Here is a 22123-nt window from a genome sequence, read left to right on the forward strand (position 1 = left end):
ATTAAATGTTCTTACAGGCTAGTTTAATTAAAATTTCATTTTTATATATTTTTATTTATTTCTTTTGAATGTGTTGTTTAAAACTCTTTTCTCAGAAGGAGTAGCTTTTAATTTATTGTCATTAGTTACCTCTGTTCTCTATTCATGTGACAAAATTCATGGCTACAAATTCCATGATTTGATGACTTTAAGCAGATATTAGTGCATCAGAATTATTTAGAGTTAATGATACGGACGCATGTTATAAAAGAGCAAAATAATAATTCTTTGGTGTTTTTTTTTTTTTTTTTTTTTGAGATACAGAGTCTCCCAGTGCTTCCTAGGCTGGGATGCAATTGCTATTCACCAGTGCAATCATAGTGCACTAAAGCCTTGAAATTCTGCCTCAGCCTACCCAGTAGATGAGATTACAGGTGTGCACCATGGTGCCTGGCTCAGTATTTCTTTAAACAACATGAATTGGATATAATGAGGAAATTTGTCCTCCCATTGATCTGCAGCCAGTTTTCATTAGCTTATTTATCTGTCTATATAGCTCTCCTTCATCTGTCCTTCACAACTCTGGATACTTCACTCCTAAACCTTAGCACATTTGTGGAAAAAAAAAGAGAAAAGAGCAACCAAAATAAAAAAAAAAAAAACAGTTAAGTTAAGCATTCCATATCACCAAATGATTGATGAAAAATCTCTTTACTAAATCTATTTTAGAATTTCAAATATTCCATTGTGGTTTATATTACAATAAAAACTCTTAAGGAACAGTATATTTTAGTAATAAAACATTTAGACAAAAATATGTTAAATGTTATCCAAGATCACATAGAAATGTACTAATGAGCATTAATAATTATATTTTTGTTAATAAAAGTATCTTAGCTATTAAGCAATAGCTAAGATATACTGGTTTTTATTAATAGTAAAAATATCTCAGTATATCTGATATTGCTTAATATCTCAGATATACGGCATAGTAAAACACAAGTAGTAGATGGTCACTGAGGTTTAAACATATTCATCCCTAAAATTTGAAATTTTGTATTCTGGTCTTTTCCCTGACAGTATTTATGGTGATCACTTAGACTCTTTAGTTTCTCAGAAGATTATTTACCCTTTTTTTTTTTTTTTTTTTTTTTTTAAAGAGACCCAGGCTGGTCTTAAACTCTTGGGCTCAAGTGATACACCTTTCTCAGGCTCCCAAAGTGCTTGGAATACAGGCGTAGGCCACCATGCCTGGCCTTCTCTTTTTTCCAGGCCTCTTTTATTTTTCTCTTCAGGTTCACAGAGTCAAGTTAATTGCATCACAGCATTTTCATCAGTACATCCAAGATGCTGACTGGTTTCATATTATTATCCATCCCCATGTCTGCTTCCTTTCTCTCTGAGGTAAACACTAAAATAGTTGATATATGCAAAGAAGCACACACAGTTGGTTAAGCTTGTGAATTCTGGGGCCAGACAGACAAGGTTTGAATACTGGCTTCAATTGTAACCCAGCTGTGTTCGTGACTATTCATGTTACTTATAGTCTACATTAGGTCTTCTGCAATACAAATTTAACAATATCTGTATCTTAAGTTGTTCTAGGGTTTAAGTTATTTACATTTGTATAAATAAACACATAAATATATGTATATGTATATAACAGATATACTCTTTTATTTGTGTAAATTTAAGAGGTGCAAGTGAAGTTTAGATACATGATATATTGAGTAGTGGTGAAGTCTGGGCTTTTAATATAACCATCATCTGAATAATGCACATTGTACCCATTGAGTAATTTCTGAGTCATCCCTCACCCTCCTCCCACCCTTTCAAGTCTCCAGTGTCTATTATTCTACACTCTTCATGTGACAAATATTTAGCTACAACTGTATGTTCTTATATATGTATTTATTTCCTTAAAAATATTTCTATAAAATAATCTTATGCAGTTTCTTACATTTTTCCTTAAAATTGTATTTTTTAAGATCCATTAGTGTTGCTTTATATAAAAGTAGTTAATTGCTTCTGAGTATTGAATAGTAATTCCATTATGTGGATTCCATATGTTACATTTTCATTCCCAGAGAAATAAACAGAAACAGCTACTTTAAGCATTTATTCATTGATTTTTCCATATTGATCTGTATGAAAGCAGGCAATATACCTGAGAGTGTTTCTACTGAGTAATAAAACACATAAATATTTCCTTTCAATAGTTCTATTGGATTAGATTTTGGAATATATATACGTGTATATATGTATATATACTAATATACGTGTATATATATACACGTATATATATGACTTTTATTTTCTAGGTACCATTTGGAATATACAAGTATCAGGATTAGGTTTTGTTTGGGAAATATATTGATTTTAAAGATATATCGGGAGAATTGAGGGTTAAAGGGTTAAGTTATCCAGAAAGTTGTTGTCTCTTGTATTTATTCAGACTTTTAAAATATCATCTAATATCTAGCAAATGTCTAAAAATATCTTTCGTACTACTTGCTAAGTATAACCAACATTATTTATGGATTTTGTTATTAGTGAAGGCATATCTTCTCTTTATTTTAATGAATTATTTGAAACATAGAGAATAATAGAATTAAGACTCAGCTACCCACAATTTAACTTTGCTAATTAAATATTTTACCATATTTACCTAACATATTATTTTAAGCAATGAAATATTAGTTGGAGTATTTCTTGAGCTCCTCTCCAATCCCTCTCATCATTTTTCCTTCTCTTAATCAGAGTTAACTATTCTGAATTAATCATCTGTATTTCTTATATATACTTGTCTGCTTTTACTATACACGTATGTAAATTTTTAAAGTTTTAAAACGTGAAATAAATAATACACTGCATTGAAACTTCACTGTTGAATTAAAAATCTGGTTTGATACACAAAAAAAAGAAAAGAAAACAATAAGCTAATGTGTTCACTCAAGAGTTTATTTACCTCCTAAGTGATTAACAGCCGGTAAAATTTATGATTATTTTCTCCTACACTGGGTATTTGCTTTGACTTCATGTAAATACTAAAAATATGTTTCAAAAACTGAAAGTTCACACAAATATAATGTCTATAATTTATAGTTTTTTTTTGTTTTGGTTTCATTTTTTTATTTCTTAAGTTGGTAATTGACAAATTATAGTTGTATATTTGACCCTTGAACAACACAGGGCTTAGGGGTTAGGAGCGCCGACTCCTCATGCAGTCGAAAATCTGCATATAACTTTTGACTCCCCAAAAACTTAACTACTAATAGCCTACTATTGACATTCTTTAACAATAATATAAGCAATTAACACATATTTTATATGTTAAATGTATTACATACTGTATTCTTACAATAAAGTAAGCTAGAAAAACAAAAATGTTATTAAGAGAATCATAAGGAAGAGAAAATATATGAGTATCCACTAAGTGGAAGTAAATCATCATAAATATCTTATTCCTCATCATCTTCATGTTTAGGCAGAGGAGGAGGAAGAGGAGGGATTGATTGGTCTTGCTGTCTCAGAGGTGGCAGAGGTAGAAGAACATCCACATATAAGTGGATTGCCACAGTTCAAACTCAAGGTTCAAGGGTAAATTGTAGTTCATTGAATTTCTTTAAGAAGCTTATTCTGGCCAGGTGCGGTGGCTCAGGCCTGTAATCCCAGCACTTTGGGAGGCCGAGGTGGGTGGATCACGAGGTCAGGAGTTTGAGACCAGCCTGACCAACATGGTGAAACCCCATCTCTACTAAAAATACAAAAATTAGCTGGGTGTGGTGGTGGATGCCTATAATTCCAGCTACTCGGGAGGCTGAGGCAGAAGAATCACTTGAACCTGGGAGGTGGAGGTTGCAATGAGCTGAGATGATCATTCCATTGCATTCCAGCCTGGGCGACAAGAGCAAGACTCCGTCTCCAAAAAAAAGAAGAAGATTATTGTGAATTCTTTTTCTGTCATTTAATAGATCTCGTTTTTTGGAGACCATTGTTGAGGCTTTGCTGGTGCTGTTTTTTTTTTGGAAGTGTCATAATTTCCTGGTTGTTTGCAATCCTTGTCTTCTGCTGTTGCTGTCTTTGCATTTGAAGAGACAGCTACCTTTTCTGGGTTTCTGGTATGTTTGGCAGGGAAAAGCCTTCACTGTTTAGCTGGTGATTATGGATGGGTCAAGGATAACAACACTGGGGAGCAGAACTTGTTTGGATTCTCTAAATGGCTGAGCTGTTGCTTTTAGTCTGAGTGGAGGTGGGGCAGCTGGCTGGGCTCTGCAATTATGCTGAGCTGTGGATGAGCACTGCAATCACCTGTAATGTGGCCAGCCCACACGGTGTAGTCCATGGCCATATGGTACTGCTATTTGAGTTCATCAGTTGGACAGGGTTGCAGGAGGGGCCCGGAAGTTAGGTGCAGTTGCTGATTGGAATGGACAGGACCAGTTGCTATGCAAAGCAGAAATGCACAGTGGAGGTTTACCTCTCTGCCTTCACAGGGTTTTGGGGTGAGCTTTGAGGCTGAATTGAGTGCTATTTAAATTCTGGGGGAGGGGTGCAAATCTAACCCCTGATTTTTGCCAAGTGCTGTTAACTTCCCAGGAGTTGTGGAACTAGCCCCTGCTCTTTGCTGAAATTCGCTGTAGTAGTCGTCTCCATTCCTGGGTGGGGCCCCAAGGTACAATCCAAGGCTGGTCCTTCAGGTTGGCCATCTAAGGATTCCAGGCAGGTAAAACTTTTTATCAGTTTTGTGAGTGACCAGCTGAGTTTCATGAGCTCTGATACCACTGGCAGGTATGCAGAGCTACCACAAAGATGTGTGCTGGGTGCTGTGGGCTCCACTTTCTTTGCTTCTACCTGAACCTGGGTAGTCTAGCCACCCTGGAAAGTGTTTTAAAATGCTAGGGAATCTAAATGTCAATCTCTGCTTCCATTTTTTCTCTGTAGAAAGCATGATCCCTGGGGGATCCTTTCTATGTAGTACTATGCTGACTTGGGGTTGGGGAGGGGCAGCACAGTGAAAGACCATTTCTCTTACCATTCCCATGTGGGTTTTATTACATTTTATGAGCCACTTAGGTGACTCAGGCTTATTTCCAGTTTGGGAGGCTTTCACCAAGGCATTTTTGTCTGTGGATAGTTGCTAGTTAAACTTTTTGTGGCAGGTAGTGCAACTGAACTCAGGTTTAGCTGCTCACTGCTCAAAAGCCAAAACTTATTTGGGTGAGGACACAAAGCCAAATCATATCAGGTTATAAAACCTGAACTAACCCAATAGTTCCATAGACAGCTGTCTTTGGATAAACATAGAAATTGATCCTCTGGTTTTAATCCATTTCCCCATTAGAAAAAAAAAAAGAGTGCAGCTCACTGCCAGTGCAGTATTCTCTAGGCAAACTTAAGGCTTGAAACTTTACATTTGTTTTATCTGAGTTCCTTCCTCAGGAAAAGATTCCCAGGCCTTTCAAAAAGTATCAGCGAACTGAAACTCACCCAATCAAGGCATGTAAATAATGAAACGCCAGGCCCCTCATTCATCATAATTGCCTTCTTACTCCTGAGATCCTGTTTTATCATACATAGTTACATTTCTTCCTTGCTATATAAACCCCTAATTTCAGTCAATCAGGGAGATGGATTTGAGACTGAGCTCTCATCTTCTCCACTGGAACACCCGATTAAAGCCTTTTCCTTGGCACTTGGCAATACTCATTGTGCCAGTCATTAGCTTTCTCTACAGTGAGCAGCAGAACCTAGATGAACCCCAGGACCTAGATGAACCCCTGGTGTTTTGGTAACAAGACCATCCTTGCAGCTGGGATTTTAGGATCCTAGCCGGGATTTCTGGGATCTCAGCAGCTGCTGAGAATGCTTTTGTCTCAGGGAATCTCTCTTTTTTCTCCTTCACGGCATCAGCTGATTGCAATGCTTAGTCAGTGCAAGGGAAAGCAGTATCTGGGAGTTGATGGATCCAAGATTGAGTAAGTCAAACTGGTGTGCACACCAGGAATCTTCAGCCTCTGCATTTTGGGCTTCTGCCATTTGGACCTAGCATGAGTCATTTGTGGTACTGTTTGGTGTGAGATAAGATTTTTGAAGACATCTCTTTAGTCTCCCTTTTTTTGGGAATTAACTTGGGAGTGCTCTGTTTGTTTTGGGTTTTGTATGTTTTTTGGTTTTTAATTGTTTAAAAGGTGAAACATGAAAGTTCCAAGACATGCCAGATTTTCTGGGACTCCAGCTGGTCACATATTATCCCCATTTTTGTGCACATTTTAAACTGATGGGCAAATTACAGCAAGAAAAATTCAGGCCTCAAATGGTTAACCAGCAACTATAGAGTTAAGTAGCGGCTTCTAAAGCTCCCTAATTCTCTCTTTTCTGTCTACTTTGAATCTGCTGCTATTGAGCTACTAATATTGAGATAAAACCCACTTAAATCAAAGTTACTTGGGATATTTTGTTTTTCTTATACAGTTCAGCCAGTTCTAGTTAAAATGTAAACATTGAAAACTTTTGAAACTTAAAAAAAAGGGTAAAAGAGTTTTCAAAAATTAAACTGGTATCTAAAGTGCCTTACCAAAAATTTTGGTCAACAGCTTTCATGCAATTACCTATGGAGACAAAGTTTAGCCATGTAGACAGGTTCCAATTTTTTTTTTTTTTTTTTTTGAGATGGAGGCTCGCTCTGTCGCCCGGGCTGGAGTGCAGTGGCACGATCTCGGCTCACTGCCAGCTCTGCCTCCAGGGTTCACGCCATTCTCCTGCCTCAGCCTCCCGAGTAGCTGGAACTTACAGGCATCTGCCACCACACCTGGCTAATTTTTTGTGTGTTTTTAGTAGAGACAGGGTTTCACCATGCTAGCCACGATGGTCTCAATCTCCTGACCTCGTGATCCTCCCGCCTTGGCCTCCCAAAGTGCTGGGAGTACAGGCGTGAGCCACTGTGCCGGCCCCAGTTTCATTAATGAAAAAATTTTGGATACAGCTATCTTTTATAGGCCAGTGAGTTTGTGATACACTCTGATGGCAAGAGCTCTGAGGTAAAAGCTATTGGGTCTTGGTTTGTATGTGTGTATACATATTTATATGTGCTTATGTATGTGTATGTATGTGTTGTGTCTAACATGTACCAAACTGGATTATAAATAAATGAGTATTCATAAATTAAGTCAGTCGAAATGCTTTTCAAATTCATGTACATTTAGTAACTTTTGATAAATAAAAAATGGTTTTGAAATCATGAATGAAATAAAAATAGAAATATCTTCCAAGTTGTTGGCATTCATTTTTGTCTAGATATGCCAATTATGAGAAACACATATTCGCCTGGCCAAACCCTTGGAGACATGAAGAATAGCAGAAGTGAGACTTTTAATGGCTGCCTGGTAGGCAGGCACACCTGGGGCAGTTACAGCAGGTAATTTATCCCCAAGCATGTAATAAGTCCCTCCCCCAGTTCCTCACTAATCAAGTACTATGGGGTTACAATTCTTCCTGGATGTTGCCTAAGTTTCATTATCCCCCTTATAAGGTTTTTCCCCAGTCCCCTTCCCCACTTAAGTTTTGATTTCCCAATAACAAAACTTTCTTCCCTTTTATGGGCTGACCTCTCCTCTACATTCTGTTTGCTTATTGACCTTCTAGGTGTGTGAGCTGTGTGGTTTGTTACATCCACAGGCTGGCTGCACGTACTTAGATTTATCATGCCTTAAAAATGGACTGTTTAAAGTGTTTTCTCACACCAATCATTTTATATCAAAGAGCTCAGGCTTCTGAATTATTGGCAAAATGTCTTTGTGTTTAAGGTTCTTACTCAGGTGAACACCTGATGTTCACAGGCTTTATAAATGATTAACAGAGAAATAACTTTAAATAACAACTAGTTTGTCTAAATCTTCATTTTTCAGAAGTAATCTAGATAAACTGTTAAAAAAAATTAAGTGCATAAAAATAGGATAAATGCTTCCAGGTAAACTTTTTATGTAATTTTAAAATCTTAAAATTATTTTGGATGCTTATTGAATATTTGGGTCATTTCTAACTAAGAAAGGGTTATAATATGGGAAAATATATTTCTAAAATTGTGGAGTGGTTTCATCTATAAAATGTTCACATCTGATAGACAGTTCAGGATTTCTTGCTTCCTAGGTTTTCACTAAAATTTAAGGTTACTAAGAATAAGAATTCTAGTTAATATATAATTCTTATATAATTCTTTAAGTTGTGTTCTTGAGAAAAAATAATTTTATATAATTTAGAAGTTATTCAAAAGTTAAAAAAGGTAAAAAGAAAATAGGAAGTAAAAGAGATGTGAGAAAAGTTATGAATATAAAAATATTTTTGGTTAGCCGGGCGTGGTGGCGGGCGCCTGTAGTCCCAGCTACTCGGAGAGGCTGAGACAGGAGAATGGCGTGAACCCGGGAGGCGGAGCTTGCAGTGAGCCGAGACTGCGCCACTGCACTCCAGCCTGGGTGACAGAGTGAGACTCCGTCTCCAAAAAAAAAAAAAAAAAAAAAAAAAAAAAAAAAAATATATTTTTGGTAAGATTATTTGAAAATAATAATTTTATCTAAAAAAGATCTTGTGTGGTAAATTTTTGTCTTAAAGTAAAATAACTGGTTATTTTTAAAAAGAAGTCTAATGTAAGACAAGTAAGAAATTAAAAAATGTTATAAATGGGCTGTGTAAGTGGTTATAAGGTATAAGAAACAGAATTTATAAAAGGAATGTTGTAAGTAATTAATGAAGTTGTTTATAATTAAAAAGGAAACCATTATAATAGTGTTTCTAAAGGTTAGCCCCTTACATTAAAACAAGGGTTACTTAAGGTATTACTTTGCTTTTAGGGAAATTAAAGGAGGTTTTGATTTTTAATTATATAACCAATTTCTTTTAAAAACTTTTTAGATTCATAACTCAGAGGTTCAACATTGGTTGTGTCTTGTTGCTTTCAGCTTTTCTTCCCCTTGAGAAGGCTTGAGATGACAACTCTCTCCTTCAGTTTTTTCATCACTCCCGAAATTTTTTCCCTCTAGTTCCAACTGTTGTTGTGGCCTAATTCTAATATTTTATCTTAAAGATCTAAAAAAGCAGTGTTTACCTCCAGTATAACTTTATCTGTACTCTTGATTTTTCTTGATAAGTCTAAATTTTTCAATGTAATCCGGAACCTCTCATGCTATTACTAAGAGTCATGTATTCCCCTGCTATACTCATAACCTTGAACAGACTCTTCCTGTGTCTGATTAAATTCATGTGCTCTTTTCAACAGGTTTGACTTTTGGGTTATCTAAACGGGCTTCCCATAAGGAGAAGCAATTACACTGCAGAAAGTTTTGCCTTTTTGGTACTTGGCTTAAAAAACAAAGATTTTACATTTTATTAATAGCAAAATAATTTCTATATTATATTCGTAGGTTTTTTATTCTTTAGGAAAACTAAAATTTAAAAGGGTTAAGTTATTTATATTCATATAACTTTGTATATTGCTTTTAAAGTCTTTTAATTATCAATCTTGGTTAAATGAACAAATATTTTTTTGTTTTGGTGAAATGTTTTGAGCCTTTTAACATCTTTAATAAATATTCTTGAAATCAAAATCCTAAGTCTCTGACCTAAACTTATTGCTGGGGACTTAACAAAGCTATAAAAATGACTACAAGGTTGTAGAATCTTTTTGTAACTCTTAAATCAGGTCATAAACTCCAATATCACCACCTCAAGCTCCTTGAAAAGGTCCTAGGTGCTATTAACTAATCCTTGTGCCATTAAGTTACAGGGTTTTGACTCCTGGATATACATATCCATGAACTGCTGCTAAATCTTAAACGTTGATGCCAGTATCTGACACCAAACTTAAGTTAACCAAAGGTTGGACTTTAGACCTGGAGAAGGTGACTATCAGAATATTTAACTGCTTTCATGAAACATGTGGACAGGCCCTAATACAAAGACACTAAGACTTATTTAATAATTTTGCTTCTAGATCCTTGATGCTAAATGTATTTGTCCGTTCACATGCTGCTACTAAAGACATACTCGAAACTAGGTAATTTGTAAAGGAAAGACGTTTAATTGACTCACAGTTCAGCATGGCTGGAGAGTCCTCAGGAAACACAATCATAGCAGAAGGGGGAGCAAAGACGTTCTTCTTCACATGGTGGAAAGAAGGAGAAGTGCAATGCAAAGGGGGAAAAGCCCCTTATAAAACCATCAGATCATGTGAGAACTCACTATTGTGAGAACAGCATGAGGGTAAAAACCCCCATGATTAAATTACCTCCCACCACGTCCCTCCCATGACACGTGGGGATTATGGGAACTATAATTTAAGATGAGATTTGGGTGGAGACAGAGCCAATCTATATCACTAAATAATTTGAAGGTTTAACTATGTGTGAGCTTCCTTTTCTGTCATTATCAAGACTTGAAAAAGGCTGATGACATTTTTGTTTAAAACATTGCTAATTCTTTATATTTTGTTTTCCAAAGTCAAGAAAACTTTTTTTCGTTTTGAGCTATTTACAGCTTACAGAAATTGGGTACTACAACAACAAAAAATATCTCTCTGCCTAATATCTTCAAAATTTGAAAATTGTGCAATCCTACTGAGTCAATATGTTTTGGCTTGCCTATGCACTGCTACTAAAGCTATATAATGTCAAGCACCCTCCCTCTAAGCCCAAGGACTATTGTAGAAGAGGTGGATACATGAGATTATAAAAGTGAATTTTGAGGGATAAAATTTGTTCAGACCCTCCAAATCAAAGATGGGTATACAGATGCTTAAACAGCAGCTCAATATGTAGAACTTATAAATTATTCAATTTTGTAAACTTGCATTTTTGCTTTTAGTTTTTAACTCTTATGTTGCCTAAAAGGTTTTAAGAGTTAATGAGTGCCTTCCCACCTCCATTCCTGCCTGGTCTGGAAGGATTAATTGGCTATAAGTCTTCTGGCTCTAAGTCCTTTGGCCATAGGAGTCCCACTGAGGGACATGATGGACCAGGACAGGTAGCCGCACCAGTCTGGCAATGATATGGGACAAAATAAAACCTTGGCCATTGATGTTGTATCTGGCATATCTTGCCCAAAGAAGGAGGAATATAAACAACAACAACAACAAAAATCCTAAGTCCTCCACTGACTGAACAGACCAAGGGGCCAAGAGGACACCCTCAACCCCCGGCTCCAAAAAAAAAAAAGAAATTAAAAACCCAGTTCCCAGCCATGATGGTATAAAAGGTCAGTCATGTCTCATTATACTTCCTCCCTTTTATGGTTTAGATACAACAGCTGAGCAGCATTAATGTTAAAATACAGATCATAAGACTGACAAAACATTCTTTGTGGCAATAAGATACCAAATTATAAATAGAACCTAAGTCCATGTCAGGCAAGGGCCAAGTCATGCACCTCTACACTTAAAGAATAAACTACATTCTAACTGCCACATGGTTTCTAAACAAGCACTGACCTCGAGATAAACAATATTAAAATGATTTGCAGTTCTACCAGATGCTAACAGATCTCCCATGCTCCCTGCCCATGTTCCACTAACCATAACTATAACTTTGAAGGGACAAGAGGCTGATTTCAGTAACTTTCCCAAGATAAGAATACCACTGACCATGGACTGGTTCTGACGAGTTTACAGAGATTGTGTATTTGTGTGCCTTTGTGTCCTGAAAAAACCTTTTGATGTATAGGACCTAGTTGGAATACTTTAAATTTTAGGTCTCCACTCCAAGATGAATATAATTCATATGTTACATGTATGTTTGTTCAATATGCATGTGTCAGAATCACCTTTATAAATGTTCATAACTTCTCCTATAACCTGTTGAATATGTATGTTTAACCAACCTGTCATTATATCCATACAGGAGCCCAGGTACAATTAACAGTGGGAAGCAAATTTACTGACTTTCATATTGATATGGGGACCATATATTCTCTAGTTAACTCCTGTCTATCCTCTGTTTCAAAGACTAGTATTTCAAAATACTAGACCACTGCTAGTAATTTGGTATTTTCTATCAAATGGTTACAGAAATGTCACCGTTTGGTTACAGAAATGTCAGGAGAAATTGTGACTTTCCCCTTCCTACAACCTTTTGATTGTCATCTTGGAGACCACAATCTAAGGGAAAAACTAAAAGATTAAACATATTCTACAAAAAAAAAAGCATTGTCAAAATATGTCCAAAAACCCATTTGACTTGAGAGAAAGTGTTGTCAGTTGCCCTGTCATGAATGTAAATGGCTTCCTGAAACAGGCACAAATTGAGTCCTTTTAACATATTTTATAGTAGGCTATTTCCGGTTTCTGCCGTGGTGGGAAACCCAACTGATACAAAAAAAAAAAAAAAAAAAAAAAGCCAAATGTGTTAAGACTCTATGCACTATACTAACTCCTGTTTATAAATTTACTTCTAACGGGAACACTCACCCCAGAAATGGCCCTATATACTTTCCAACTTTGAACTGGGTCCTCCTAAGGACCCAAAAATAAAACAACAAACAAACAAACAAACAAAACAAAGACCTGAACATAGCATGCTGCCAGGTCAAAGAGTTTCAATCCAAAGTCCCCAGTCAACACCCCCATTCAGCAGAAAGTAACTAGACTAGAGTAGATGCCCCTTTTCCATAGAAATGGAATAAAAAATTGACAGTGGAGAATTTGTAACTGAGGCAGTCACTCCCTTCTTAAAAGTAAATAGTCATTCTTTCACCATGCTTTACTGTGTACTAGCTTAACAGCTCCAAGAACTAACCTTGAGATAAAACCAAGGCTGTGAAATACCCACCCCTGAAAAAAAGCTGAGCATACAATGTTCAATCCTGCTGCGATCTAGCTGATGCCAGCCAGACTACCAAATGGCCTGTTATTCAAGATAATCATTGGAACAGGCCATGCTCATCTGCACTTAGCTAACTTCTGCACAGTTTCCCAAGCCCCTTCCTTTTAAAACGCCTTTGGCCAGCCAGGAAAAGGGGAGATGGTCTTTACAATGCAAGTTCACCATCTCCTTAAGTTGTTAGCTCCAGAATAAACCTGCTTTTCCTCACACCGACCCTGGTTTCTGGAGTTTTGGCTTCTGAGTGAAGAGCAGCTGAACCTGAGTTTGGTTATAGTAGTGCAGTCTATGACGTCCTATTCCTCCATCCTGCTGATACCACTTCACATTATTTCCTGAAATTCGTATTCTTAAAAGTGATACAGACAAGGTTTAGTCAGATGTGAGAAGGCTCTTATTTCTTTTGGACCATAGATTTTTAGGAGACTTAGAAAGTGTGCAAAACCATGAAGTGCAAATGCATAGCAAAAGGCAACAGAAATTTGTACTTTGGTCTTCATCTAAGTATTTCCGTAGACAAGCGTTGTAAACCATGGGCTACTGTAAACATTCTACATCAGTGACAATTTACCCCATGGCACTTATGTGAAAAATAAAATGATTAAATAGATTGCTTCCTAATATTTTAATAAAAAGTTTCAGGTTTTGTTTTTTTTTTTTTTTTTTTTTTTTAGACAGAGTCTTACTCTGTCACCCAGGCTGGAGTGCAGTGGCATTATTTTGGCTCACTGCAACCTCTGCCTCCAGGTTCAATCAATTCCCCCACCTCAGCCTCCCTCCCGAATAACTGGAATTACAGACGCACGCCACCTCACCTGGCTAATTTTTTGTATTTTTAGTACAGACAGGGTCTCACTATGTTGGCCAGGCTGGTTTCGAACTCCTGACCTCAAGTGATCCGCCCACCTTGGCCTTCCAAAGTGCTGGGATTACAGGCGTGAGCCACTGCGCCTAGCCACATATTTTGATTTTATATTGATTTTCAATTTGTCATATCATTCTGCCTGCATAAAATTTTCCTTACTTTGTTAGATGTCTTATTTTCCTGCAGATACTTTCTGTTATCAGGTATACTGTCTTGAATTTGGTCGGGGCCCAACTGATGCTTTTGTTTATTAACTGGATCCCTAAAGAGCCAGAAATCAAGATGTCTGATATTTTAATGCTTTTTTCAGTTTATATAAGTATTTCTTTTGTTTGTTTTTCTTTGTTAGGATTGTCTTTTTGTCTTTCCTTTTTAAAATTCTACTGCTTTTTTCTTTCTTTTATAGGTTTCTAAAGAAAACATAAATTGGCAGTCTGCATATCTCATTTAAGCCACTTTATTTTCCAATTAGTATTTGAAATTTTTATATCCTTTTGAGTAAGAAACATGACTTTTAACCAAAATATTTTGCTAGGAATGTGTGTGTGTGTGTGTGTGTGTGTGTGTTAACTGAACAAGAAAAGAGAATATTAACATTTGCAGAAGCCTTCAGAGAAGAATCCCATGGCTCAGAAATTATTCTTGCTTGTAGTTTAATATTTCTATTAGAGATAAAAATGTACCTCTAAGATCATAATTTTTAAGCAAGTTAAGGAGTGATTATGATTAGAAGTGACTATTTAATCAGCCTCAAATGTGTTTTATTAATCTTGTGAAATTTAGTGTCATTGGTATTAAAATAATCAAATTAAAGTTTAGCCTAGAAAAATAAATTATCTCCCACTTGTTTTCACCAAGCCTTTGTGATAAAGAGAAAGACACAGAAAAGAATGTTTCCTAATATATTGAAACTGTAATCCAAGATTATTAGAGACTTACAATTAATTTAAGGTTAAAGGCACTTAGAGGTCACATGGTCTGGTTCCCAATTAGTCTAAGAACAGGTGTATGAAGGGTGGCTGCAACTAAGAACTACTAATCTACTAATTATTAGAACTTTCTACTGTATAGCAGAATGTGAAGTAATACTTAATTTTGGCAATTTTCTTGTTAATTATCTAATTCATTTTTGCCTGGGGGATAAATAGTTTTTAAAAGATTCTTACTTTGGAAAATTTGAGATTGTTCTTTAGCTCCTTAAATGGAATTCATATTTAAAACACTGATTGCTATTTAAACAACAACAATTTAGACTTTTTGCTTTTGCATATTTACATTATATATACATATGTATATATGTACGCATACATATTCACACACATATAAAATATACACACACAATGTTTAGACAGATAATCATTCATGTTCCCCAAATATTAACTTTTTTTTCCAAAAATTTGATCTGCTTATTCTTAACAAAAGGATGTTGAAATCTCCACAAATAGTTGGTGTATTTGCCAGCATCTCTTTGAATAACTTGCAGAATTCTTTCTCTATTTGCTTCAAAATGATGCTGTTTGATACCTTATAATTCTGTTCATCATATCTTCTTGAATTATTCATTTTGATTAATTTTTAATAATACTCTGTCCACTAAACGTATTAATTTCTAATTTCTGCATTTCTTGGTAGTGATATCACATTTGGTTTTTTCAAAATATCCTCGGTCAAGTATATCTGTCTCTCTCCCTTTATTTGCAGCCTTTTCTATATTATTTGTATCTCTTGCAATCATTTCATGTATGTTCAGATTGTAAAATAGTCCTAAAGTCTCTGTATTTCAATAGGTATTAACCCACAGTCCTTATGATTACTGAATTCTACCATGTTGACTTCCTTTATTGCATTCTTGATTTGGTTTTATTTTCATAAGCTTTGTTGATTTGATCCAGCTTTTAATTAGCATTATTTCCCTTTCCCTATCCTCTACTTTCAAAATATATTATCCTTTCTTATCTTTACAACTGTAATTATTATATTAAATTCATTTATCCCTAATTAACTGTTTTCTCATGATTTAGTTTTGTTAATTTCGTTGCTTCCATTTTGAGGTCTGAATTTAACATAAATATCTGGTGACTCTCAGCTGTCTGTTTATATTGCTTGTAGTGGCGTTAGAAAGTGTATTTTCTCAGATCAAATAAGAATTCTTCTTGCCTTGTTGGGGACAAGCAATCTTAATTTTAGGAGACTTGCCTTAGGCTTTTCAACTCACAAAAATCTGTGGCTTTGGAGTATGGAGCTGTATGGAATATGAGGAGCTTATGATATGGGGTATTAGCTCCACCTCTGTCTAGGGCAGTCCCTGTACCAACTCTGAATATCTCTTGGATGCAGTGTTTCTACACTTGATCTTAGCCAAAAGGCCGAGAAGCTATAGGATGGAATTTTTCTATGCACAGAGTTGAAAGCACAGCTTTCTCCTGGATGTAGTTGCAAAAACTAATATTTTCTTTTCTTTTCTTCATCTTCTTTACTCTTTGCTGAAATATTGAATTGACAAGTCTCTAATCTGCTTCTTTTCTGTTTGAGTATCCAGGATAACCACTATGACTGGGCACATAATCCGATTCTTTAGGAATTCATGTTTGAGGTTTAGTGAAGGACAAAATTTTTATGATGTCAATCATTTAGTATAGATAGATGGTGGGAAAGATCTCCTGAAACAATTATTCTGGGGGCAACCCTTGTATTACAGAAATCACTGCTCCATACTTTAATGCTTTTTGTTTTTGTTTTTGTTTTTGAGACAGAGTCTCGCTGTGTCGCCCAGGCTGGAGTGCAGTGGCACTATCTCAGCTAACTGCAACCTCCGCCTCCCAGGTTCAAGTGATTCTTCTGCCTCAGCCTTCCGAGTAGCTGGGACTATAGGAACATGCCACCACACCCAGCTAATTGTTTTGTATTTTTAGTAGAGACAGGGTTTCACTATTGGCCAGGCTGGTCTTGAACTCCTGACCTCATGATCCATCCTCCTCGGCCTCCCAAAGTGCTGGGATTACAGGTGTGAGCTACTGCACATGGCCCTTCACTCTGTTTTGTTGAATTTTTTTCCATCTAATCTTTATGGTGAGAATGGTGAGAATGCCTTTTTTTTTTTTTTTTCTGGCCTTTTTCCTTTGTCTGTTTTGGGCTGAAGTTTTTCTCTTTTCTGGTCTTTGTGTGAGTGAAATTCTATATTCTGTCCTAAAGATTATAATTCCCAGTTGGTTGGATTCAAATTTCCCCAAAGCAGTAGTTCCTTATACAGCACTTTGGCCTGTCATCTCTAGACCTGACTTCAAAAGATAGGTGCTTTTATTTTTGAAGATCCCCAAGCATTAGAAATTATCATAAAAAGAATAGTGATTCTAGGATACTAAAAGACTAGGACAGAGTTCCACCGATAACTTTCATTTTTATCTCTCCACCTTTTCATTTAGAAGTATTCTCTTTGATCCTTAACAAGTATAGATGCTTTGAAGGGTCTTGTCTTTTCTACATAGATCAGAGGAAAGCACTTCAACTCCAGAGAAGTTGCAATGAAAGGTTAGCCTTTCTTTCTTTACTTTTTAATGTTATATTTAGAAGAGGCCATCTTTTGTGAGAAAATGTGCAATGAAGAATAAAACACTACTCTCTTCTAAGCTCATACATATTTGAAACCAGATGGCTGCCCAAATTCATAATTTCTAGCAATCCATTTACATAAGAATTTATGTGATTTGGAGGTTAATCCCAGACATTGGCTCTCTTAAGGAAATGAGAAGACCAACGTCTAAATAACTTATTCTTTGAATATATTAATAAAACAAAAGTTAAAGTCTATGATAACAGACATACCTTGTTTTATTGTGCCTCTCTTTGTTGTGCATCATAGATATGTTTTTTTTTAATGCCAATTGGAGGTTTGTGGCAACCTTGCATTAAGCAAGTCTATCAACACCATTTTTTCCAACAGCATGTGCTCATTCTCAGCCTTAAATCTTGAGACCTTATATTCTCTGTTAGCCAGAAAATTAAGAAAAACCCTACTGCCCTCCTGAGAGATTTCCTCACTTGGGGCACAAGGGAAACTGTCATCTACGTATTATAAAACTTTAACTTGATGATAAAGGAACTCAGAGAGATCTTTTGACAACCCCTGCCCAAACAGGTGGGGGCTGTCTGAGGTAACACCATCCAGGTTAGCTGGGTGGTCTTGTTGGAGGGATCTTCAAATGCAAACAAATACTGGGAGTCAGGGTGCAATGGTATGTAGAAAAAGGCATCCTTTAGGTCCAGGACTGTGAACCATTTAGTTCCCCCAGATATTTGAGGCATAAGGACTGGGAACCACTGGATGAATTGGAACCACAGCCTCATTAATGAGGCAGAGGACCTGGACCAGTCTCCATTCCCGGCTGTTTTTGTAACCCCAATATAGAGGTATTACAAGGGCTCTTGCAGGGTTTGAGGAGGCCCTGCATCTTCAAGTTGTCAATGATAGCTTCTATCCCTTTCCTAACTTCTGGTTGTAGTGGATATTGTCTCTGGTTAGGGAAGGACGTAGGATCCTTAAGGTGGATCTGGACCAGTGTAGTGGTTGTGGCTCAGCCAATTTTCCCTTTAGTTGCCCAAACCTCTGGGTTAATATCAGTCTCCACTGGAAAGACGCAAACAGTCTGTCCTGGAACCATCAGGAAGGTGGTTCCCATACCAGCCACAATATCCCTGTCTGGCTGACAAGTTGGGCTTTCAGGCATGATTAAAAAGGTGGGAGTAAACAAGACATCTCCTCAATTACAAGTAAGGGTTTGGAAAAATACCAGTTTAAAGACTTTCTGTAGACACCCCTCACGGTCATGCTAAGAGAGGAGAAGGGATGGATTTCAGAGGAGAACTGAAAGGCCCACTCTGGTGTCCAGGAGGAGGTCCACCTTCCTCCTTTCAAGTTCCTGAATCACCCAGGCCTCCTGGAGGGTAATGGCAGCCTGAACCACCGGAGCTGTGGAGAGGGACCCCATGACCCATCAGTCCTGCTGGACCATTTGAAAGACTGGCTCTGGACCCAGTGATCTGCATCTCCAGGGAGAGTCCACCCTCCAGTGGTCCACATCATAAATTGGACATGGTCAAGGTGGCTTCCTCGTGTTGCTTGGGCAGTCCTTCCTAATGTTCCCTGGCTTGCCATATTTGTAGCAGTTAACAGGTGCATCGCAGGGATTCTGGGGTTTGTGAGCCTGCAAGGTGGCCATTAGACCCTCTGCCTTTTTGTTGTGTCTCCTCTCTTGGGATTCTTCCCAATCCCTATTGTAAAAGACCAAGGTGGCCACTTTGAGCAGGTTCTCTAAGGTACTATCTGGCCCCATGCCCTGTTTCTGCAGCTTCCTACTGATATCAGGGGCTGCCTGAGTAATAAATGTATCCTTTAGGATTAGTTGTCTCTTAACTAGTCAGGAGATAAAGAGGTTTGCTGTCTTAATGCTCCTCTTAGCCTTTCCAGGAAGGTAGTGGAATTTTAATCTAATCGATGGTCTATCAAAGACAGTTTGGAGTAATTGGGAGGCTTAGTTCTAGTGCTTCAAAAGCCCTCCAGTATGCACACCTGAAAGTGCTTCATTTTTCATTCTCTCATTTTATCATTGGGGTCTCATTTAGGGTCCTCCAGTGATACTTCTATTCTTTCAATAGATAAGGCTCATCCTCTTCCCTGGCACTATATGAGATATAAAGCTTATCCCCAAAATTCTCTGCCACTTGCAGGGTGGCCTGCTTTTCAGCAGTAGTCAGGGTTTGATTCAAAAGTAACATAACATCCTTCCAGGACAGTTCAAATACTTAGGTTAAATTCTGGAAAACCCCTGTATACCTGTCAGAGTCCTCTGCAAACTTGCAAAAGATTCTCCTTGATTTGCCTTAAGTCCTATAGAGAAAACGGAACCTGAACCCTAATGAGGCCATATTCACCTGGCATCTGTTGTAGGGGCAGGAGTGAGACTGGGACCTGCCTAAAATGAAGATTTCTAGGATGGAGCAAGCTTGAGAAAGAATCTGGATATGGAGGATGGGGTGGACCAGAAGTGGCAGGACTAGAGGGGTTGACTCCCCCATTGAAGGTACCTCTAGGGTTTGCTTCCCTAGTCCCTTGGGATTTCTCTTTGCAGCCATTCCTGAGATGGCTGTTAGGACTGAATCAATTCTATAACATTGGCAAAGGTCTGGATTACCCTGCAAGGCAAAGAAAGTCTGCAAGTATGGAACCTCGGACCATTTGCCCTCATGTTTACAGAAAAGGTCCAGCTGCAGGATGGTATTAAAATTAATGCTTCCTTCCTGAGGCCAAGCTTTTCCTTCCTGCAGAACATAATCCAGCCATGCCTTTGAGCAAAGGAATATGATGCACTTTTTCTCCAGAGTCTGAGGGTCAGAGAAGTTCCAGTGATTCAGGATGCATTCAGGAGGAGTAAAGGCTGAAAATGGTTGGTTACCCATCTGGAAGAGAGGGGAAAAGGCATCCCTTAGTTCCTCTCTCTTCCAGTGAAAACCCAGGGTTTGTGGGAGAGAGAAAAAAAGGTCCCCTTTTTTCCTCTCTCCTTTCCTTCCCAAGTCCTGGTATCCCCAAGAGGCTCCACCCATGTAGCAGGGAGGCCTAGTGGGTAGGGATATTCTCACTTACCTATCCTGCCCTATCCTCACACTGTTGGTAACCTGTGGGTTCCCTAGTCCTTGTCTATGCCACGGATGTGAGCAAGTTCTCCACTCATGAAGTGAGAAGACCTAATCGGCAGGGATAGTCATACTCACCTGCATTGTGCCTTGGTCTTCCACTGTAACTACCTTTGGGTGCCTCAGATCTAGTTTTCCTTTTTAGGGCTTCAAACCAAAGCTTGGAATCAAATTTGGGACAAAAAGGTGCCTTAGGAGGGTGTATGGACCCATTAAATTAATACCATGTTGCCCTCACAAAATTGCCGTCAGAAACCATCAGGGCAGCTTCTCCATTGCTTCCCTATCATAAGCAGAATGCTAACGTGACGCTGTGGAACCAGGTTCTCCTCAAACAAGGGAGAAAAAGGGAGTCTCAGGAATTGGGGACCTGGCCTAATAAGATGCCTCCCAAAAGGAAAAAAAATCAATCTTTGCATGGAAAAAATCCCTGTATTTTCAGGATTATGTTGGCTCCTGCCATGGTGGAAAACAAAAACAAAAACAAAAACAAAAGAAACTTAAATTCAGGGGACAGAGGGGTGCCTGGGGGAAGTAGCCTCTTGCCCTATGCTAATAAATTTCTTCAACAGAGGAAAGAAAGGTTTCAATCGTTACATGCTTCTTGCTTCTAAGAATAGATATAAACCACAGTGTTCTGGATTACACTCCTGATGACTATACTATCTCTCTGGTTTGCAACAACACCCTTAACATTGTATATTATAAAAAGATAGGAGCCATGACAGCCACAAAAGAAAGACAATGTGACAGGAAAGAATGGAAGTCCTAGCACTCACACCCTAATGGGCTGTTGGAGACTGCAGCTGGTCTTGGGGCCTTCAGGCAACACCAAGGTGTGGCCTTGGCTAGATGCCATCAGTTGCCCCAGGACCTTACTCCAATCTGACGCTGTGGCTAGACATCCGTGAACGGAAACTGGATTGGAAAAAAGCCAACATTCCCAACACCTGAGAGTGATGGGGGATTGACAGTGTCCTCCTCCCCAGCAAGCCTGTCCTCCGTGTCTTTAGTCCAGCAGCCATGCTAGTCAGTGTTACCTGGCCAACAGAGGCCGATGTTTTTCTTTCATTCTGGTTATTGTGGAGTTTCGGGACTCTGAAAAGGACAGAAAGCAGCAAGTCCACTTTTATTCAGTCTTCTGCAGATCCCAGATGAGGCCCCAGAAATGTCACAGGATCCTTCAGGTGTCACTTTGCCAGCCAGAAACCTTTGTGACTGGTGGTACCTCTGCTTGAGTTTCATTCACACCCACTGGGCTCATTCCACCCACTTGGCTCAGCAGGCTGTGCTTGGACCATGCTACTGACTTGGATCCTATGCCCGCTGAGAGCAAGCCAAGCATGGAGTGATGAAGGGTGTGTGAGCAAGTGAATGTGTTGTCCAGCCACTGTGCATAGCCAAGTGAGCTGGCTGCTGTGGTGGGGTGGACAGCTCCAGGTGCCGTCACAGCTGCTGGCTCCATGTGAGGCTGTGGCTGGACCAGGCATACCATAAACAGCTTCCAATGCAGGTGATGGAGTCTGGATGAGGAACATGACGTTGCCTGAAAACTCAGAGATGTCAGCAACTGCAGAGCTCCAAGGGGTGAGGCGGTGCATGCTACAACTCTCTCGATCCTGTTGCCAGCAGCTCAGCAAGTGGGGGGTGGAGTGGCATGTATCAGCTCATTCAGTTCTGCCGCCTTGCTCCGGCTTACAGTTTCCAGGCTGGCCTGGCCCCACTGCCA

At 38.2% G+C, this 22123-nt stretch overlaps 1 protein-coding gene and 1 pseudogene across 1 annotated transcript in view; one reads left to right on the plus strand and one right to left on the minus strand.

Moving 5' to 3' along the window:
- Nucleotides 1-22123, plus strand: part of GULP1 (GULP PTB domain containing engulfment adaptor 1) — a 1103064-nt gene that overhangs the window by 386347 nt on the left and 694594 nt on the right. The gene's annotated exons all lie outside the window — the stretch shown is intronic.
- LOC129489093 (uncharacterized) lies at nucleotides 15954-16085 on the minus strand (annotated as a pseudogene).

Source organism: Symphalangus syndactylus, chromosome 8, assembly GCF_028878055.3.
Source record: "Symphalangus syndactylus isolate Jambi chromosome 8, NHGRI_mSymSyn1-v2.1_pri, whole genome shotgun sequence".
NCBI classification, from domain to species: domain Eukaryota; kingdom Metazoa; phylum Chordata; class Mammalia; order Primates; family Hylobatidae; genus Symphalangus; species Symphalangus syndactylus.